This window comes from Ranitomeya imitator, chromosome 4, assembly GCF_032444005.1.
Source record: "Ranitomeya imitator isolate aRanImi1 chromosome 4, aRanImi1.pri, whole genome shotgun sequence".
NCBI lineage: Eukaryota > Metazoa > Chordata > Amphibia > Anura > Dendrobatidae > Ranitomeya > Ranitomeya imitator.
This window is the reverse complement of record NC_091285.1, coordinates 409,852,881-409,864,972: the sequence shown is the minus strand read 5'-3', so window position 1 is coordinate 409,864,972 and position 12,092 is coordinate 409,852,881. Positions and strand designations below refer to the sequence as shown.

Below are 12,092 nucleotides of genomic sequence, written 5' to 3'. Positions count from 1 at the left end.
GCAGGCATAGCTGGATGGGACTAGTAGTCCCATCGGACGATGCCTGCCTACAAACACATACAGCCCTGCACACCCACGCACATCTTTTCCCCACACACAGCCACCCACACAGAAACACACAGGCCCGCAGACACACATAAACACCCGCACTGTTGTGAATTCTGTGGCAGAGCTCCCTCCTGTGGTCACAAGTGGTACTTCGGCTGATTCTCTCTGGGAGCTTCCGTTTGTGGAGGAAACTGGTACTGCTGCTTCTGAGTTTCCTCCCTCAGGTGATCTGGTGAGGTCGTTAGGTGCTTCTCTACTTAACCCCACCTAATGCTTTGATTCATGCTTCCTGTCAATGTTCCAGTGTTGGACTTGTGTTTCTCTGGATCATTCCTGTGGCCTACTGCTCTGCATAGCTAAGTGCTTCTTTGCTATTTGTTGTTTTTTTTTCTGTCCAGCTTGTCTATTTGTTTTGCTGGAAGCTCTGGGACGCAAAGGGTGTACCTCCGTGCCGTTAGTTCGGTACGGAGGGTCTTTTTGCCCCTATGCGTGGTTTTCTTTAGGGTTTTGTGTAGACCGCAAAGTTATCTTTCCTATCCTCGTTCTGTCTAGAATATCGGGCCTCACTTTGCTGAATCTATTTCATCCCTACGTTTGTCTTTTCATCTTACTCACAGTCATTATATGTGGGGGGCTGCCTTTTCCTTTGGGGTATTTCTCTGAGGCAAGGTAGGCTTATTTTTCTATCTTCAGGCTAGTTAGTTTCTCAGGCTGTGCCGAGTTGCATAGGTAGCGTTAGGCGCAATCCACGGCTGCCTCTAGTTGTGTTTGGAGAGGATCAGGGATTGCGGTCTGCAGAGTTCCCACGTCTCAGAGCTCGTTCTATTATTTTGGGTTATTGTCAGATCACTGTATGTGCTTTGACCTCCATGTCCATTGTGATACTGAATTGCCTTTCATAACACCGCACACAGATACGCACATCTCCACTCACAGACATTCTCCGTCCACACACACAGTATCTGCCCACACTCCGCCCACACACTCTTCCCACTCCCGATCTGCAGCGTTTCTCGCCGGCACATCCGCAGCAAAACCGCAGATCTTTTTTAAACCTGCGGTTTTGCTGCGGATTGGCCTGACACAATAGAAGTCAATGGGTGCAGAAAGGCTGCAGATCTGCGAAAAGAATTGACATGCTGTGGAAAATACGGAAAATAAAATGCGATTCCGCACATTTTTTTCCGCAGCATGTGCACACCAAATCCTCCTGATCTCCTGATGTTGTGTATCAAATGATGTTGCAAAAAAAGCGGACAGACAAGCACTTCTGCAGAAACACACAAGAGAGGGTTCGGGTGACATCCTGAGGATCATCGGTACATTTGATACACAACATCAGGAGATCAGGAGGATCTTTTCTAGACACTGGGACGTACTTAGATTTGATCCGGACCTTAGGGACCTTGTGGGAGAGCGTCCCAACATCACGTTTAGAAAGGGCAAATCCATTAGGTTCATGCTGGTCCATAGCCAGTACCAGAGACCGAAGCCAAGGGATATATGGCTAAATAGGAGACCATGTGGTTTCTTCAAGTGTGGGGACTGCAGCCTATGTAAATGGATGAGACCCTGTAAAAAGTTCCAGAGCTCCACCACGGGGAAAACCTTCTATCAGCGTGAATTCTCTAACTGTAAAACAGAAGGTGTAGTGTATGTGGCATCCTGCTCCTGTCCGAGAGATTATGTGGGAAAGACAAAGAGGGAGTTTAGGAGAAGAGTGGGGGAGCATATGGGAGATATCCGCAATAAAAGGGACACCCCACTGGCCAAACATATGCACACCTATCACAGTGAGGATCCAACGGATGTGAGATTCATGATCATAGAGGTGGTCAAGGTGAATCCAAGGGGGGGTAACCACGATAGAATGATCCTCCAACGAGAATGTGAGTGGATCTTTAGGTTGGAGTCTCTGGAACTAAAGGGACTCAATGAGCAGATATCATATACAGTACGTGCTTTCTGTAACTGTCTGATAGGTGGGGGGCAACCTAAATGCGAGTAGTTTTTGAGTTTTGGTCCTCTTTATGTTAACTGAGCCATACCATAATCTTGATGGATTCCCTATAGTTTAAGGAATCACATGGACTTCCATGATATATTAATGAGGGCATTGTCCCTATACATATGCTTATATATACCTGCTTTTGTAATTTTCCGTCTTGGTTGCAATGGGCAATTGGGTATGCTATGCCCTGTATCTGTCGGGATATCCGACACAGGTTTATATGTGTGCCTCATAGCCACTGCCTCTTGGATTTAATAATGAATAAACACGGGTATACTGACAAGCCGGTGATATGTTAACGAGTATGGCTCGGCGTGCTGGCTTTATGCCAGAGCTGGTGACTGAGCAGCCTCCAGTGAATGCGCAGATATGATGCACCTACAATGCCTGTGTATCCCTCTAAATAGTATGAGCAAGGCGTGGGGTGTGAAATCTTTCATACGGCGCTGCTGAAATTATAGTATAGCTTATTTCATCGGATCCAGTGTTTATATTGGGAGCTGCAGCTATTGCAATAATCAGGCAGTGTTTTTAGGTACCTAGCAATATGAAGGGGGTGGCATGGCAATGTGCATACTTAGCGTTTGTGTGCCCGCATTTGCAGCACCCCTGTGTCTCATATGTCTTATATGGTTGTCTAGGACTGGGGACGGTGGGTGATTGCCCGCCGTTCCTCACTGTGTATTGTTGCCAAGGCAACTCATCATGAAGGCGGCATGCGCAGTTTGCTCTGTTCGGCTCACTCGGCCGCTCCTCGTTGGACACTGTTGCCAGGGTAACCTTGAGTAGAGGCGACATGCGCAGTCTGATCCATCAGGCGCACCCTGTTTTCAGCAGAGCCAGGGGACTGGAAGCAGTCATGGATCGGCGTCACCAGTGGGTGGATTGCTGTGAGTAGCATGCGGTCCAGGGCGAGCATGCGCAGTGACAAGTTTGGGACACTGCTGGGGGCCAGATGGAGGAGCCTCTGGCTGTGTTTGCGCTCCAGAGCGGACATGCGCAGATTATGGCGCTGGACGCTACAGGAAATGAAAAGGAGGGGCCTTTTTTGTGATGAAGTTGGCGGGGATTATAAAAGTAGTTATGTGTCCTTGGGCAGATTGCTTACCATCAGATATGACACACATATCATCTCTGCATCAGGCCTCCTGAGGAGCCCGGATGGGCGAAACGCGTAGAGGCGCTAAATAATAAGGGCGTATGGGGAACTACCGCTGACACATCGGGAGATGAGTATTTATATATCCCATGTATTTTGGTATCTATGCAAGGTGTCTTTTAGTATCAGGACCAGGTCGGTTCTTGCAGGGGATCTAAAGTAATGACATGCTTTATGAGCTAAATCTTGATTTGTCCTGCGTTGCATATAATGACACATCTATCTAGTCAAATCTAAATATTTTCCTATACTTCATGTATCTGTGTGTAATATATAGATGATTTTGTGACCCTTGCTCCATTTTAGGGGATACCTATTAGGCTGTGTGCACACCTTGCTGTTTTTTCGCGTTTTTTTTTGCGGTTTTTCCCGATAAAAACGCTATAAACCCGCCAAAAAAATGCATACAATAAGCATCCCATCATTTAGAATGAATTCTGCATGTTTTGTGCACATGATGCGTTTTTTTCCACGAAAAAAACGCATCGCGGTAAAAACCGCAGCATGTTCATTAATTTTCCGTTTTTTTTTGCGGATTTCCCACTCCAAAATGCATTGGGAAGTGTCCGGAAAAAACCGCGGCAAAAACGCGTCAAAACCGCGGCAAAAACGCGGCAAAATCGCGGCAAAAACGCATGCGGTTTTCTTGCGGATTTCTTGCAGAAAATGTCCGGAATTCTCAGGAATTTTCTGCGAGAAATCCTGAACGTGTGCACATAGCCTAAAAGTGATATTTAGATCACTCAGGCTGATATATGAGTGATCCCCTATAGGGCGGTATTATTTATTTTCCCAATCTATACACGCCATGTGTTCATACACTGTGTTTATTATATTGGGGACCTAGCTTTTCCCTAGCACAGGCAGTCCTCTGTTTAGTGTTAGAGGATCCTTTAGCTTGTGGGTAGAGGCTCTCACTAGCGGCGGTAGGATGTATCAGGGACACTAGGGTCAGCCATCGTGGAGCGGGGGCGCCACAACGGTCCCCCCTAGGGTGCCAACCTCCGCAGTCAGGCAGGGGCGTATATAGGTGCCGAAGCTAGGGCTGTCTAGTTTTTTCCCCATTAGATTTTTGTTGTTGTGTGTTTGAGCACTTTTCTGTTTTTTTGTGTTTGTTTTCTTTGGGGCACGGCAGTTTGTCTTGGTTTTAAACAATAAAGTATTTTTTAACGTTAGGGCATTCTAATATGATTTATAAGCTGTGAGCACAGTAAACCTGTAGTTTAGGACTACCGCAGGAGGACATAGCCTACTCTAGGTGAGAAGGAAAGGTCCGTCTGATAAGTTTTCAGCCTGCACGTATACTAGCAATAGAATGGGGAACCAAGAGAGTACAGGGTTCCATAGTGCTAGAGAATTAGTCCAGAAAAAAGAAGGGAAAGAATCCCAGAAGCAGGTTAGTGTGCTCTTGAAGGCAGAAGGCTTCCACCCCTCAGAGGAATTAGATTCAGGTAAATGGTATGACTTCATGAAAACCCACACAGGGTGGCTTAAAGATAAGAAACTCTTGAGGCAAGCTAGAATGTGGGCAGACGCTTCCCGCCACTATGAAGAGCAGGGAGTGGAAAAATTCACCCAAGGTAATAATCTTGTATACCGCTGTCTAGATGGGAACTGTAAAGCTGCTATCGTTCCCAGCTTACCTCCATGTGCTACACCCCCACCAGTGCCCCCCAGTTATGTCTCCACAGAAAACCAGACAGGACCAGAACAATGGATTTGCCCACATTGTGGTCAACAGAACCCACCAACCGCTGATTATTGTGTAAGTTGCGGCAGTCCCCGGCCAAGCAGTTCCCACCCGTTGTGTCCAAGTATTCCCAAACTGTTTCCCATGAAACAGACAGTAGTCTCAAGTGGTACACGATCAAAAGTAGAGGACGGCGCAGCTGATAGTGGACCTCCGACTTACCATGTTGCTAGTAGGTATCAGCCATGGCTTCCCACAGAACAGATGTCTTGGACTGCACAGCTGCCAGACATTAACCAACGACCTATGACTTTTGCCAAACAGTGTGGGGTGATATAGCACACTTACCAGGCAACCAGACAGGACATGCAACAGTTAGTGCGTTCAGCCCTGGGGGAAGCACCTTCTACCCGACTGACAGCTGAGACATTTAAAATGTACCCAGGGGGAAATGGTCCCCAAGGCGGAGAACCTAACAATGCCAGGTCAGGGTCTGACTTTGTTGAGTCACTAGAAAAAGCCTGTAAGATTAGACAGGAGGAAGTATCGGTGCATTTAGAAGACTGTGTACAGGACCCGAAGGAGCTACCCATTGATTATTTCTACAGGTTGCAACAACGATGGTCTGATATGGGTTATGGTGAAGATGATAGAACTGCGACACGTTTGTTAAGTCATGCATATATGCAAGGGATTGATAAGTATGTGAGAGAGAAGGTGAAGGCAAGTAAACCAGATTGGAGATCCTGCCCCCCAGGCGATCTTGGTAAGATTGCACATGTAGTCAGTTTGGACTCGCAGAAGCAAAAGACTAAGGTTCACTTTCAGAGGAGTGGACCCTCACAGAGAAGTGGAGGACGTGGATGACCCACTACGGGTCCTCGATTGTGTTACGGATGTAAGAAACCGGGACATTTTAGGAAAGATTGTCGCACAAATCCATACCCAGATAAGGTTCCCACCCCTGTTACCCCCCCAGACTGACGAATAGGTAACTGGCAGCCTGCAACTGTGTCCTCTAGTCTATCTACCTCCCACCCCCGACTGTACAGTACAGGTGAGCCTGCCAGGAGGAACTACAGCTGACTTTCAGGTTGACACGGAAGCTGACAACTCAGTTATCACGCTTTCAGACTGTCCATTACCCTTCCGTTACACCACCGACTTTGTCATGGCCACACCTTTTAATGCGCCGACCCAGACCTCGGGACTGGCAGAACCCATTCCCCTCTCCATTTGTGGGAAGACCATTCTGACTCAGTTAATGGTAGTTCCCAGGGGACAATGTAATTTACTAGGTGCTGACGTTTTACGGAAACTACAGGCGGTTATTACTTACCATGATGACGGAACAGTGACAATGACCCCTCAACTTAAACCCAGTACCCTCTGCAGGATCATGGCCCTGGATGCAGCTGCAAGTACTGCAGAAAGTGATCCGCCCACTGCATCTGCCCTGGATCAACTCCCCACTGATCTGCGGGCAAAAGGCAAAACTGATGTGGGAAAATTCAAAGTTCCTCCCATAATAGTCAAATTGAAACCAGGGGCAGCACCACCTCTATTCCATCGGTACCCTTTGAGTGCTGCTCAGGAGGCTGCAATAGACGCACAGTTACAAAAATTGCTGAAATCAGGGGCTGTTGTGCCTACACAGTCCGTTTGCAACACTCCCCTGTATCCTGTAAAGAAGAAGGTTAGGCCTGGGGAGCCGGTGAATTATAGAATGGTCCATGACCTTAGAGTAATCAATGCTGCAACAGAACTGCTTGCTCCCTTGGTTCCTAACCCACACACCTTGTTGGCACACATACCTGTTAACAGTATTTGTTTTTCAGTGATTGACTTAGCAAATGCCTTTTTCAGTGTTCCATTGCACCCAGATTGTCAGTATCTTTTTGCTTTTACCTTCCGCAACAAGCAGTATACTTGGACTATCCTACCACAAGGAGCCCAGAATTCTCTTACTATCTTCTCACAGTGCATGGCACAAGTCCTACAAGGCTGGCATGTTAAAGAAGTAGTTCTCATTCAGTATGTTGATGACCTATTGCTGTGTGCTCCTTATCATTCTCTTTGTAAAATGGCTACGATCTCTTTACTCTTTTTTCTTTATGAACAGGGGTGCTAGGTATCCAAACAAAAATTACAGTTTTGCTTAAGTACTGTTGTGTTTCTAGGACATTGTCTCTCTCCAGGGAAAAAGCACCTCACCCCTGAGCGAAAACAGGCTATCATGGACATGCAGTCCCCACGGAATTTGCAGGCCCTCCGTGTGTTTCTAGGACTAACTTCCTACTATTGTCCATGGATTCGTTCTGCCTCCATCTTAATGCAACCTCTATATGACTGTATACAACCTGTCTCCTTCTGCCTTACACCAGAGGCACTTGACTGTTTTTACTCTCTGAAATTATGCATTGTTTCCTCTCCAGCTTTGGGCATCCCCAATTATGCCCTTCCCTTTAACCTCTTTCTTCATGAAAATGCAAGACATGCTACGGGTGAGCTGACTCAGCTTCATGGAGACAAACAGAGACCTGTTGCTTATTACAGCGGCCGCCTGGATACAGTGGCAAGAGGAAGTGTTCGGGCTGTGTTGTCTGTCCAGCTGTTGCTACACAAGTCTTCAGAGATTGTTTTGGATCACCCACTGACGGTCCATACCCCACATGATGTACATAGTATCCTTAACCAAGTACAACCTAGCCACCTGTCCATGGCTAGACAGCTGCAACTTCAGTGTGCTATTCTCATGCCTACTAATGTGACTTTGAAAAGGTCTGCCTACCACAGGTACTGTACCCAATGATGGCACAGGTTTTCTACCTGCGCAGAAAGGCAGGTACAGAGCTGCATGATATGTGCCACACATAATCAGGGTAGGACAGTGAAAACTCCATCCAAACACACTCCCCGGCCCCTTTACCCATTCCAGAGACTGCAGATTGATTATATTCAGTTGCCTAGGGTAGGGACGTATGAGTATAGGTACCGTTACACTTAACGATTTACCAACGATCACGACCAGCGATACGACCTGGCTGTGATCGTTGGTAAGTCGTTGTGTGGTCGCTGGAGAGCTGTCACACAGACAGCTCTCCAGCGACCAACGATGCCGAAGTCCCCGGGTAACCAGGGTAAACATCTGGTTACTAAGCACAGGGCCGCGCTTAGTAACCCGATGTCTACCCTTGTTACCATTGTAAAAGTAAAAAAAAAAAACACTACATACTTACATTCCTGTCGCGTCCCCCAGCGTCAGCTTCCCTGCACTGTGTAAGCGCTGGCCGGAAAGCAGAGCGGTGACGTCACCGCTGTGCTCTGCTTTACGGCCGGCCGGCGCTGACACTGGGGGACGCAGGGAAGCTGACGCTGAAGGACGCGACAGGAATGTAAGTATATAGTGTTTTTTTTTTACTTTTACAATGGTAACCAGGGTAAACATCGGGTTACTAAGCGCGGCCCTGCGCTTAGTAACCCGATGTTTACCCTGGTTACCAGTAAAGACATCGCTGAATCGACGTCACACACGCCAATTCAGCAATGTCAGCGGGTGATCCAGCGACGAAATAAAGTCCTGATCATTCCCCAGCGACCAACGATCTCCCAGCAGAGGCCTGATCGTTGGTCGCTGTCACGCATAACGATTTAGTTAACGATATCGTTGCTACGTCACAAAAAGCAACGATATCGTTAACGATATCGTTATGTGTGACGGTACCTTATGTGTTGGTCTGCATTGATTTATTTTCAGGTTGGCCAGAAGCCTACCCAGTTGCCAAAACTACGGCTAAGACAACGGTGAAGAAACTGATGACTGAGATCATATGCAGGTATGGTGTTCCTGAGGTCATTGAAAGCGATCGGGGTTCCCAATTTAGTGGAGAGATCATGTCAGAGGTAATGGCAGCACTGGGGGTAAGTCAAGCATTGCATACTCCATACCATCCACAGAGCAGTGGAAAAGTGGAGAGACTAAATGGAACTCTTAAGCTTAAAATCCAGAAAGCAATTGCAGAGACTGGTAAACCATGGACAGAATGCCTTCCTTTGGCTTTGTTTTCAGTAAGATATACCCCAAACCGGAAGACAGAACTGTCACCGTATGAGATTCTGTTTGGCAGGGGCCCCAATCTTGGATGTTTCTTTCCACAACAGTTGCAGCTCAAGCACCAGGACTTGACTAGCTTTGTGCAGGCCTTACATGGACACCTTGCTAAAGTGCATTTAACTGTCTTTAGTTCTCTTCCAGACCCAGACAAGATTCCTGGACACAGAGGCGTAGCTAGAGCTTTTGCCGCCCGGGGCTGTTCCCGAGTTTGGCGCCCCCCCCCCCCCCCCCCCGGCTCAATACACACAAAGGTTACCAAAAACGGTTTTCCTGTTTTGTAGAACTTAAACTGGGCCTAATGGTGTCACCCCCACATGCCACACCTGTGACTTAATACCACCACACCATGACCAGGCCACATAGTGACCGAATAATACTACATACAAGGGACAAATACCACAACACCATTTCCAGACCACATATTACCACCACATAGTGACTGAATACTACAATACTGATCAGTAATAAAAAAAAAAACACAATACTATCACCATAAGTGCCAGTATTCACAGGAGATCTGTACTTAGTATGCAGTGTCTGTGTAGAGGTAATACAGAGATCACTGGTGACATTATACACAGGACCTCTATATAGTATACAGTGTATAGTGTCAGTGTATAGGTAACACTGACTCACCAGTGACGTCTCTAGGTGAAGTCCTTCATCTTTCATCCAGCACAGACCGCCATCATTCCTTCCAGCCAGGACTCGTTTCTGCAGGAAATAACACAGTTATCTCGAGCTCCGCTTGCAGAACACATTACTTAATTTTTCACAACTTCTACATTACATCACATGAAGAAAAAAAGGTGATATAGTGTCACTCTGCACAGTAACAGGACCGCCCCCCCATTTAAAACAGTATACTCAAAAAATAAAATAAATACATCACTGCAGTAATAATATCCCTTAATTATCCCCTATGGTAATAATATTCCCCACCCTGGCCCCGTTTCTCATTCCTGGCTCCAGCCATATGTTCTCGCATCCTGCCATCATGAGTATCCATTCTACCCCATATGATCTCCACATCCTGCCCCACCAGCCTCCATCGTATCCGTCCTGCCCCATGATCCAATCCTGCCCCGTGTCTCCAATCATGCCCCGTATCTACATTCTGCCCATGCCTCAAGTCCTGCCCCCAGTGTGTCCAGCATATTACCCCCATGTTGTCCAGCAATCTGCCCCAGTGTGTCCAGCATATTACCCCCATGTTGTCCAGCAATCTGCCCCAGTGTGTCCAGCATATTACCCCCAGTGTGTCCAGCAATCTGCCCCAGTATGTCCAGCACTGCCCCCAGTGTGTCCAGCAATCTGCCCCAGTGTCCAGCCTTTCCCCAGTGTGTCCAGCAGTCTGCCCCAGTGTGTCCAGCATATTACCCCCAGTGTCCAGCATTGCCCCAGTGTGTCCAGCATATTACCCCCAGTGTGTCCAGCAATCTGCCCCAGTGTCCAGCATTGCCCCAGTGTGTCCAGAAGTCTGCCCCAGGGTCTCCAGCATTGCCTCAATGTGTCCAGAAATCTGCCCCAGGGTCTCCAGTATTGCCCCAGTGTGTCCAGCAATCTGCCCCATGGTCTCCTGTATTGCCCCAGTGTGTCCAACATTCTGCCCCATGGTCTCCAGTATTGCCCCGGTGTATCCAGCAATCTGCCCCATGGTCTCCTGTATTGCCCCAGTGTGTCCAGCATTCTGCCCCATGGTCTCCAGTATTGCCCCGGTGTGTCCAGCAATCTGCCCCATGGTCTCCAGTATTGCCCCAGTATGTCCAGAAGTCTGCCCAGGGTCTCCAGCATTGCCTCAATGTGTCCTGAAATCTGCCCCATGGTCTCCAGTATTCAGTGTGTCCAGCAATCTGCCCCATAGTCTCCTGTATTGCCCCAGTGTGTCCAGCATTCTGCCCCATGGTCTCCAGTGTTTCCCCAGTGTGTCCAGCATTCTGCCCCATGGTCTCCAGTATTGCCCCAGTGTTTCCAGCAATCTGCCCCATGGTCTCCTGTATTGCCCCAGTGTGTCCAGCATTCTGACACATGGTCTCCTGTATTGCCCCAGTGTGTCCAGCATTCTGCCCCATGGTCTCCAGTATTGCCCCAGTGTGTCCAGCAATCTGCCCCATGGTCTCCTGTATTGCCCCAGTGTGTCCAGCATTCTGCCACATGGTCTCCTGTATTGCCCCAGTGTGTCCAGCATTCTGCCCCATGGTCTCCAGTATTGCCCCAGTGTGTCCAGCAATCTGCCCCATGGTCTCCTGTATTGCCCCAGTGTGTCCAGCAATCTGCCCCATGGTCTCCTGTATTGCCCCAGTGTGTCCAGCATTCTGCCATATGGTCTCCTGTATTGCCCCAGTGTGTCCAGCAATCTGCCCCATGGTCTCCTGTATTGCCCCAGTGTGTCCAGCATTCTGCCACATGGTCTCCTGTATTGCCCCAGTGTGTCCAGCATTCTGCCCCATGGTCTCCAGTATTGCCCCAGTGTGTCCAGCAATCTGCCCCATGGTCTCCTGTATTGCCCCAGTGTGTCCAGCAATCTGCCCCATGGTCTCCAGTATTGCCCCAGTGTGTCCAGCATTCTGCCACATGGTCTCCTGTATTGCCCCAGTGTGTCCAGCAATCTGCCCCATGGTCTCCAGTATTGCCCCAGTGTGTCCAGCAATCTGCCCCATAGTCTCCCGTATTGCCCCAGTGTGTCCAGCAATCTGCCCCATGGTCTCATGTATTGCCCCAGTGTGTCCAACAATCTGCCCCATGGTCTCCTGTATTGCCCCAGTGTGTCCAGCAATCTGCCCCATGGTCTCCAGTATTGCCCCAGTGTGTCCAGCATTGCCCCAGCCCCAGACAGTCAGACATAAAGAAAAAAAAAAAAAAGTAAAATCCTCACCTCTCCCGTTCCTAGCGCAGGTCCGGTGCAGTCAGCGTCTCTCCGGCTCTGCGACGCTCAGGACAGAGAGGCAGAGCGGCGCGCACAGTAGTGACGTCATCGCGCCCTCTGCTCTGAGACGTCGCAGAGTCAGAGGACGCTGCAGCTGCCGGCGCCGCAGGAACCAGGAGAGGTGAGTATAGAGCGGGGGGCGGG

The 12,092-nt window shown here is 48.6% G+C and overlaps 1 protein-coding gene across 2 annotated transcripts in view; it reads right to left on the bottom strand.

Moving 5' to 3' along the window:
* Positions 1-9,838, bottom strand: part of LOC138676264 (uncharacterized) — a 67,462-nt gene extending 57,624 nt beyond the window's left edge. For both annotated transcript variants that reach the window (XM_069765384.1, XM_069765388.1), the window contains exon 1: positions 9,659-9,838. The gene's annotated coding sequence lies outside the window, so the exon portion shown is untranslated. The remainder of the gene's footprint in view (positions 1-9,658) is intronic.
* Positions 9,839-12,092: the final 2,254 nt, after the last annotated feature.